Raw genomic sequence first — 11,336 nt, 5'->3', positions numbered from 1 at the left:
CCGGTTCCTCTTCGGGAATTTGTGAATCTTCCCAAAATATATTCGACTCTTCATTATTATTAGGTGAATCAATGGGATTTGTACTAGAGGTAGACATCTATCACACAATATCAAACACGTTAAGAGATTAATATATCACATAATATTTACATGTTAATAATATATTGTTTCCAACAAAAAAAAATGTTAAGCAATCGTTTTTGAGGAAAAACACGGTCGAAGTCCAGACTCACTAATGCATTCTAAAAAACTCGGTAAGACACACTAATGCAATTTTCTGGTTCTCTAAGACCAACGCTCGGATACCAACTGAAATGTCCCGTTCATATTGATTATAAACGTTCCATATTAATTGATTTCGTCGCGAGGTTTTGAGCTCTATATGAGACGTTTTTCAAAGACTGCATTCATTTTTAAAACAACCATAACCTTTATTTTATCGATAAAGGTTTAAAAGCATTACGTAGATTATCAAATAATGATAATCTAAAATATACCGTCTACACACGACCATTACATAATGGTTTATAATAAGAATATATTACATCAAAAATAAATTTCTTGAATGCAGTTTTTACATAATATCATATAAGCATGGACTCCAAATATTGTCCTTATTTTAGTATGCAACAGCGGAAGCTCTTAATAATCACCTGAGAATAAACATACTTAAAACGTCAACAAAAATGTTGGTGAGTTATAGGTTTAACCTATATATTATCAAATCATAATAATAGACCGCAAGATTTCATATTTCAATATACATCCCATATATAGAGATAAAAATCATTCATATGGTGAACACCTGGTAACTGACATTAACAACATGCATATATAAGAATATCCCCATCATTCCGGGACACCCTTCGGATATGATATAAATTTCGAAGTACTAAAGCATCCGATACTTTGGATGGGGTTTGTTAGGCCCAATAGATCTATCGTTAGGATTCGCGTCAATTAGGGTGTCTGTTCCCTAATTCTTAGATTACCAGACTTAATAAAATGGGGCATATTCGATTTCGATAATTCAATCATAGAATGTAGTTTCACGTACTTGTGTCTATTTTGTAAATCATTTATAAAACTTGCATGTATTCTCATCCCAAAAATAATAGATTTTAAAAGTGGGACTATAACTCATTTTCACAAATTTTTACTTCTTCGGGAAGTAAGACTTGGCCACTGGTTGATTCACGAACCTATAACAAATATGTACATATATATCAAAGTATGTTCAAAATATATTTACAACATTTTTAATACGTTTTACTGTTTTAAGTTTATTAAGTCAGCTGTCCTTGTTAGTAACCTACAACTAGTTGTCCATAATTAGATGTACAGAAATAAATCGATATATATTATCTTGAATCAATCCACGACCCAATGTACACACTTCTCAGGCTAGATCACAACTCAAACTATATATATTTTTGGAATCAACCTCAACCCTGTATAGCTAACTCCAACATTACTGCATATAGAGTGTCTATGGTTGTTCCAAATAATATATATAGATGGGTCGATATGATATGTCAAAACATTTGTATACGTGTCTATGGTATCCCAAGATTACATAATATATTAGAATACATGTATAATACAATATAAGTTAGCTAGGATATGATTAATATAGATTTGTTACCAATTTTCACGTAGCTACAACAAGCAAAAATAACCAATCTTGTTTTACCCATAACTTCTTCATTTTAAATCCGTTTTGAGTGAATCAAATTTCTATGGTTTTATATTGAACTTAACTTTATGAATCTATACATAAAAATTATAAGTTTATAGTTGTAATTACAGGTTACAAGTCATTTTTGTAAAGGTAGTCATTTCAGTCGAAAGAACGACGTATAGATGACCATTTTGGAAAAAAATACTTCCACTTTGAGTTTAACCATGATTTTTGGATATAGTTTCATGTTCATAAGAAAAATTATTTTCCCAGAAGAACAACTTTTAAATCAAAGTTTATCATATTTTTTAATTATCCAAACCAAAACAGCCCCCGGTTTCACTACGACGGCGTATATCCGATTTTATGGTGTTCATCGTGTTTCCAGGTTTTAAATCATTAAGTTAGCATATCATATAGATATAGAACATGTGTTTAGTTGATTTTAAAAGTCAAGTTAGAAGGATTAACTTTTGTTTGCGAACAAGTTTAGAATTAACTAAACTATGTTCTAGTGATTACAAGTTTAAACCTTTGAATAAGATAGCTTTATATGTATGAATCGAATGATGTTATGAACATCATTACTACCTCAAGTTTTCTGGATAAAACTACTGGAAATGAGAAAAATGGATCTAGCTTCAAAGGATCCTTGGATGGCTTGAAAGTTCTTGAAACAGAATCGTGACACGAAAACAGTTCAAGTAAGATTTTCACTCGAAATAAGATTGTTATAGTTGTAGAAATTGAATCATAGTTTGAATATGAATATTACCTTGAATTAGAAAGATAACCTACTGTAAATAACAAAGGTTCCTTGATCTTAGATGATTACTTGGAATGGATTATAAAGCTTAGAAGTAGACTTGCAAACTTGGAAGTATTCTTGATTTTTATAAAACTATACTCATGGAATTTATGAAGAACACTTAGAACTTGAAGATAGAACTTGAGAGAGATCAATTAGATGAAGAAAATTGAAGAATTAAAGTGTTTTTAGGTGTTTTTGGTCGTTGGTATATGGATTAGATATAAAGGATATGTAATTTTGTTTTCATGTAAATAAGTCATGAATGATTACTAATATTTTTGTAATTTTATGAGATATTTCATGCTAGTTGCCAAATGATGGTTCCCACATGTGTTAGGTGACTCACATTTGCTACTAAAAGCTGATTATTGGAGTGTATATACCAATAGTACATACATCTAAAAGCTGTGTATTGTACCAGTACGAATACGGGTGCATACGAGTAGAATTGTTGATGAAACTGAACGAGGATGTAATTGTAAGTATTTTTGTTAAGTAGAAATACTTTGATATGTGTCTTGAAGTCTTTCAAAAGTGTAAGAATACATATCAAAACACAATATGTATATACATTCTAATGGAGTCGTTAAGTCTTCGTTAGTCGTTACATGTAAGTGTTGTTTTCAAACCTTTAAGTTAACGATCTCAATTAATGTTGTTAACCCAATGTTTATTATATCAAATGAGATGTTAAATTATTATATTATCATGATATTATGATGTATGAATATCTCTTAATATGATATATACATTAAAATATCGTTACAATGATAATCGTTGCATATAAGTCTCGTTTCGTAATTCTTGAGTTAGTAGTCCTATTTTTACATATGTAGCTCATTGTTAACACACTTAATGATATATTTAAATATCATTTTATCATATTAAATATAGTGTATCAATATCTTAATATGATACATATGTATTTAGTAGACGTTATCATAACGATAATCGTTATATATATCATTTCGAGTTTCTTAACTTAATAATCTCATTTCTTATGTATATCACACATTGTTAATATACTTAGTGAGATAATTACTCATCATAATCTTATTTCAACCATATATATATATGTCTATATATACCACAACATGCAGTTTTTACAATTTTGTAATGTTCGTGAATCACCGGTCAACATGGGTGATCAATTGTCTATATGAAACTTATTTCATTTAATCAAGTCTTAATAAGTTTGATTGCTTAACACGTTGGAAACATTTAGTCATGTAAATATCAATCTCAATTAATATATATAAACATGGAAAAGTTCGGGTTACTACATGAGTGACCATGTTACTCGCACGACTGAGCTCTCAGCCGTACGTGTGACAGTCCCACTCGCACGGTTTGTACTGTTTAACAAGTTTATGACACTTTGTTGCAAATGCTTTGATGTTTTAAGATTTATGATTACTATTTCTAACATTCCTGTTGATATTTCAGTTTGATAAAATATTACTAATGTCAGAACAACAAGTTAATGTTCCGGTTGTTAATCAAGAAGCTCAGGGGGAGCAAGGACAGAATCCTCAAGTTAATCCCATTAACCCACCTGCTCAACCAGAGATTATCCTAGAAATGGGCGAGCTCAACAATCAAGTTGCTCTCTACGACACTACTCTTGAGAAAGGTGATCATTTTGAGGAGATTGTCAAGTTTCTTAAGCGATCAAGGATCCATACCGCAATCTCAACTCAGTATACAGCTTACTATAACCACCAAAGGGAATTCTGGAGAAATTTAGTACTTTATGTGTCAGAGGATGAAGCTAAGCTGGTTAGTACTGTTCAAGGGCATTAGATTACCGTTTTTAAGACTGTGATTAGAAGGATCCTTGTAGTGACCCGAACTTTTCCATGTTTATATATATTAATTGAGATTGATATTTACATAATTAAATGTTTCCAACATGTTAAGCAATCAAACTTGTTAAGACTTGATTAATTGAAATATGTTTCATATAGACAATTGACCACCCAAGTTGACCGACGATTCACGAACGTTAAAACTTGTAAAAACAACATGACGATATATATATGGATATACATATGGTTAACATGAGATTATGATAAGTAAGTATCTCCATAAGTATATTAACAATGAGTTATATACATATAAACAAGACTACTAACTTAAGGATTTCGAAACGAGACATATATGTAACGATTATTGTTGTAACGACATTTAAATGTATATATATCATATTAAGATATATTAATATATCATAATATCATGATAATATAATAATTTAACATCTCATTAGATATAATAAACAATGGGTTAACAACATTAATTGAGATCGTTAACTTAAAGGTTTCAAAACAACACTTACATGTAACGACTAACGATGACTTAACGACTCAGTTAAAATGTATATACATGTAGTGTATTTAGATGTATTAAAATACTTTTGGAAGACTTCAATACATATATCAAAACACTCATACTTAACGAAAATGGTTACAGTTACTTTTCCATTCTTTTCTTTCATCAAGAATTCTAGTCGTATTCTTACCCGTATTATACATAGCTTCAAAACGTACTTACTATGAGTATATACCAATAGGAACTAGCATGGGATTCCACTCTTGATTATGTCATGTATGACTAATCAATTTTAACTTCTACCATGAGCTAGTCAACTAACTAGAACTCCTTTTAACCCCATTCACCACTCACCAATTACCACTCATCATTCACTCCATTTCACTTCCAATTCTCTTTCTAATTCTCTCTCAACACACACACACTATTATGAATGTATTTTTCCAGTAGTTAATCATCATATTCATCAAAAATCACTTCAAGAATTAAGCTATAATCATCATAGGAAGAACACTTCAAGAACACTTCAAAAATCCCTTCAAGTTTACTAATTTACTTCCAAGCTTTCTAATCCATTCCAAGTAATCATCTAAGATCAAGAAACCTTTGTTATATGCAGTAGGTTATCTTTCTTATTCAAGGTAATATTCATATTCAAACTTTGATTCAATTTCTATAACTATAAACTATCTTAATTCGAGTAAAAATCTGACTTGAACTTGTTTTTGTGTCATGATCCTACTTCAAGAACTTTCATGCCATCCAAGATCCTTTGAAGTTAGATCATTTCTTGTCACTTCAAGTAGGTTTACCTACTAAACTTGAGGTATTAATGATGTTCATAACATCATTCGATTCATATATATAAAACTATCTTATTTGAAGGTTTAAACTCGTAATCACTAGAACATAGTTTAGTTAATTCTAAACTTGTTCGCAAACAAAAGTTAATCCTTTTAACTTGACTTTAAAATTAATTACACACATGTTCTATATCTATATGATATGCTAACTTAATGATTTAAAACCTGGAAACACGAAAAATACCGTAAAACCGGATTTACGCCGTCGTAGTAACACCGCGGGCTGTTTTGGGTTAGTTAATTAAAAACTATGATAAACTTTGATTTAAAAGTTGTTATTCTGAGAAAATGATTTTTATTATGAACATGAAACTATATCCAAAAATTATGGTTAAACTCAAAGTGAAAGTATGTTTTCTAAAATGGTCATCTAGACGTCGTTATTTCGACTGAAATGACTACCTTTAAAAAAAGACTTGTAACTTATTTTTCCGACTATAAACCTATACTTTTCTGTTTAGATTCATAAAATAGAGTTCAATATGAAACCATAGCAATTTGATTCACTCAAAACGGATTTAAAATAAAGAAGTTATGGGTAAAACAAGATTGGATAATTTTTCTCATTTTAGCTACGTGAAAATTGGTAACAAATCTATTCCAACCATAACTTAATCAACTTGTATTGTATATTATGTAATCTTGAGATACCATAGACACGTATACAATGTTTCGACCTATCATGTCGACACATCTATATATATTTCGGAACAACCATAGACACTCTATATGTGAATGTTGGAGTTAGCTATACATGGTTGAGGTTGATTCCAAAATATATATAGTTTGAGTTGTGATCAATACTGAGATACGTATACACTGGGTCGTGGATTGATTCAAGATAATATTTATCGATTTATTTCTGTATATATAACTGTGGACAACTAGTTGTAGGTTACTAACGAGGAAAGCTGACTTAATAAACTTAAAACATCAAAATATATTAAAAGTGTTGTAAATATATTTTGAACATACTTTGATATATATGTATATATTGTTATAGGTTCGTGAATCAACCAGTGGCCAAGTCTTACTTCCCGACGAAGTAAAAATCTGTGAAAGTGAGTTATAGTCCCACTTTTAAAATCTAATATTTTTGGGATGAGAATACATGCAGGTTTTATAAATGATTTACAAAATAGACACAAGTACGTGAAACTACATTCTATGGTTGAATTATCGAAATCGAATATGCCCCTTTTTATTAAGTCTGGTAATCTAAGAATTAGGGAACAAACACCCTAATTGACGCGAATCCTAAAGATAGATCTATTGGGCCTAACAAACCCCATCCAAAGTACCGGATGCTTTAGTACTTCAAAATTTATATCATATCCGAAGGGTGTCCCGGAATGATGGGGATATTCTTATATATGCATCTTGTTAATGTCGGTTACCAGGTGTTCACCATATGAATGATTTTTATCTCTATGTATGGGATGTGTATTGAAATATGAAATCTTGTGGTCTATTGTTACGATTTGATATATATAGGTTAAACCTATAACTCACCAACATTTTTGTTGACGTTTAAAGCATGTTTATTCTCAGGTGAATACTAAGACATTCCGCTGTTGCATACTAAAATAAGGACAAGATTTGGAGTCCATGTTTGTATGATATTGTGTAAAAACTGCATTCAAGAAACTGATTTCGATGTAACATAGTTGTATTGTAAACCATTATGTATGGTCGTGTGTAAACAGGATATTTTAGATTATCATTATTTGATAATCTACGTAAAGCTTTTTAAACCTTTATTTATGAAATAAAGGTTATGGTTTGTTCTAAAAATGAATGCAGTCTTTGAAAAACGTCTCATATAGAGGTCAAAACCTCGCAACGAAATCAATTAATATGGAACGTTTTTAATCAATAAGAACGGGACATTTCAATCCTGCTTTAATGATGAGAACTGCTCCCACATGACGATCAATCGAGAAAGAATCCACGGATGCTTCAAAAGATGTGGATACTCTGGTTACCTTGCTGGTAATTCAGAACTAATGAAGACACTTCTGCCTCCACAGTATCGATATCTTGCTCACGTGTTGATGCACTGCTTAAGTGGACGAAAATCTGGTTTTGATAAGCTAAATGAAAAAGTGCAGAGTATGTTTGTTTCACTCGTCCTGAAGGCACCTTATGATTTATCAGGATTTGTCTTCTATTACTTCAAAGGTAATCACTTCACTTCTACTCAGAGTTATCTTATCTACGCTCGTTTTCTTCAATTGATTATCAATGACGCAGCACCAGATCTACCAAACCTTGAACATGATATTATTCACCTAAAACCAATGAATCCAATAACTTTTTGGAGAATGGAGGAAACACGAAATGAGAAGTTGAAACCTGATTTTAAGAGAAAGCTTGTTTGCCATCTCATCAAGGAAGAACATAGATGTCCAGCTGGTAATGCTTAGAGAAATGATGATTCTGACTCTAACTATGAAGTTACTTACGAGGAGGAAGGTGAAGGTGATAATCAGAGAGCTACTGGTGAAGCTCAAAGAGGAAATAATGATGATGATGATGTTAATGATGGTGATGATGATGAAGCGACTGAAGAGGATGTTAGTTTGATCCAAAGAAAGAGGAAAGGGAAAGAAGCAATGATTTCCGAGTAACCCAAGAAGAAGGAGAAAAGAACCAAACACCATTATGACTCATCCCAGAGGTCATCTCATAGAGGTTCAAGACAACAAGCTCAGAGACAACCTTCCGGATTTATGAAGGATGCCAGAGCCACTGTTACCTCTCCAAAGGCTACTGTTACAACACCACAGGTCACGTCATCAGAATTCAAGCCACAGCAAAATCTTCTGTTGTCTTTGATCACAAAAATAACGAATCTTGAAAATCAAGCTGTCGAAGAGAAGAAAGCCAGTGAAGCTATGATTGAGTCGTTGGTTGAAGATAATAAAAAGTTGTAGAGACGTGTAAACCGTGAGAAGGAGAGATCTGCAAAGATGATAAAGGAGATTGTGGAGATTAAAAGTTTGAATGAAGTGAAATTGAAGGAGTTAAATGATAAGATTAAACAACTCACTTCTGGTAAAACCAAGTTGATAACCGATGGAGGAGAATATTCCTCTGATTTGGCTGGTGACGAAAAAGACGATGAAGAAGACGCTGGCACTAGAGGACCCTCTTTTGAAATTCTGTTAGTGATACCTATTCGAAGCTTTAATGAATATGGTAAGGTCTTTAATGCTGAATATTATATGAATTATTCAAATGTTCTTAATGATGCAGAAAAGGGGGACGTTCCACTAAGTGATTTCCCAGTGGAACAGCTTGCTGCTCTGGCATACGATAGTGAAAATGATACAGAGGATGCAGAGACAGTTGAAGCTAAAAACAAGGCTCCACAAGAAGAGCCAGCTGCTGAAGTCCCTCCCGAATCAATCCAAAATATAGATTTAAGTGATTTTCATAATTTGTTTGGGGATGAAAAGAGTGAAGATTCTGTTGGTAAAAGTAATGTGAAAGAGGATGTTATTATTGAATCTGAAGATGAATTGGTGACAAAATCAGAGAATGAAGAAGAAGAAGTTGACATTGTTATACCTTCGCTCGAGCCCTACTCGAATCCGTCACTCAATACTTTAAGTGACTTTTTCAATTTGAGTAGTGAGCTGAAAACGAAGAGGTTGAATGAATTAGAAAAGGCGAGAAAGGTATACAAGGAGCAAATCAAAGAAGTTGATATGTTAATGGAAAGGAATAAGAGAATTCGACATGAGAAACTGATCATTGAGAAAGAAAGAAATGAGACTGAACTAAAAAGAAAGAAACTCCGAGCCGACCAAGCTAAAGCCGAGGGATGGAATGAGATTAAGAAATGGTTTGAACGTGATAGGGTTAAGGTGAATAGAAATGTTGAAGAAGACGAGAGCCGTTAGAGTTGGTGGAAACAGAACGTTGTTAACCCTGATCAGATGAATAAGCCAGAACTCGAGCCAAAGTTTGTCAGTTTCTATGAAATGGGAAAGAGAACCAAAAAGTATGCCAAGGGTAAAATTCTGAGCTGGGGATACTTAAAGGAGATAAATTGTTTTGCGATCAAGACGGAAGGAGGAGTAGATTATATGGCAAGACCGAGTCACTTCAAAACTCTACCTTACTTTGAGATCATGCAACTTGCGAAGCTGAAGATGTTGAACGCTGAGGATAGTGACCTTTCCAGATTGTTTCAGAGAAAAATCAGATATGAGTACAAAATAAGGAAATGGGATATCTTTAAGTCTACAGCCGCCAGGTTCTCCATGCACCCAAAAAAGTTGAATTCGAAAGGTGGATCTGTTCGAGTTGTTAAGTTCCGTCCAGCTAAGTACATGAAACAATCTCCTTTGATGCCCTTACCCAAGGATATATGTAAAAACTTCAGATGGTGGTTCTATGATGAATTGTCGGAGGAAGCAGTGATCCTGACTACAATTGAGAAAGAAGATAGAAGCCTACAGTTTGACAATGTGAGGATTCTGGATCCTATGTGGCTGAGAAACTTGTCGAGATTCAATGTGGAGACACTTCACCGCCATCACATTACGTTCAGAGATGATAAAAAGGAGGAAGCTATGAGATATCAACGTGTGATCTATCTCTACCATGCCTACCTCAACAGAGAAAGTGATGCTCAGGCCAACTGAATCCTGTCAGATACTGTGTTGCTAGTTTGTATTTTGTTTTTGACGTTTTTATGCGAAAGAGAGAATCTGGAATTGTATTGATGATAAACTAATGTTACTTTTGGACTTATATGTATTTCATGAACGTTTACTTTATTGTAATCGATGTTCTAGGTCCTAGGGGGAGTTGCTGATGCATTTTCTGTAAGTCCCTAGACATCTATCCTACGTTTGTGATTAGTACTTCAGTTTATGGGCTACCATGATTGCTCGTTATTATCATATCTGTGTTTATATATGGTTACAGGTACTGTAGGAATGCGATATGGATGTTTGACTTTATTAGACTCAGTCAGACGTATAAGTGAAGCCTCACTCGTATGGCTGACAAGCTCATACGCACAAGTGTGCTGAGCAGAGTCACAAACCTAATACGTGTAAACATACACGAGTGAGGGCTGACTCGCATGGTTGAGTTAACAGCAGGGGTATATAAGTGTTTATGTTCTTCATTTTAGGTTAAGCCTCTCATTTTACACACATATGACTCAGATCTGGTAGCCTGTCCGATTCTCTCTCAACCCAAATCACTCAAGAGGTGAATAATAGCTCTAGGTGTTAATCTATTCACACATCCATTATTGTGGTTTGACTTAATTAATCCCAAAAAGCACAATATTCACTAGAATGGTTTGATTCACTAATTCCGCCTTTGTGTGAGTTAAACCTGTTGATTTCGAAGTTCCTAGTCACGTTTCATCAATGATGAATCTCTTTACAACGCATGGAAACGATTCAAAACCCTGCTGAAGAAATGCCCTAATCACCAGTTAGAACGGTCAGCCCAAATCTGTACCTTCTACAATGGTCTTATGGTAAATAATAGGACGACAATCGATGCATCAGCTCAAAGAAATCTGATGAACCAAACCGCATATGAAGCATGGGAGTTGCTCGAGAACATGACAATGCATCATCATGACTGGAGCAATGGTGAAACAACTTCATCATCTGCCCCA

The sequence above is a fragment of the Rutidosis leptorrhynchoides genome, chromosome 2 (assembly GCF_046630445.1).
Source record: "Rutidosis leptorrhynchoides isolate AG116_Rl617_1_P2 chromosome 2, CSIRO_AGI_Rlap_v1, whole genome shotgun sequence".
NCBI lineage: Eukaryota > Viridiplantae > Streptophyta > Magnoliopsida > Asterales > Asteraceae > Rutidosis > Rutidosis leptorrhynchoides.
Note: the sequence above shows the minus strand (reverse complement) of the source record.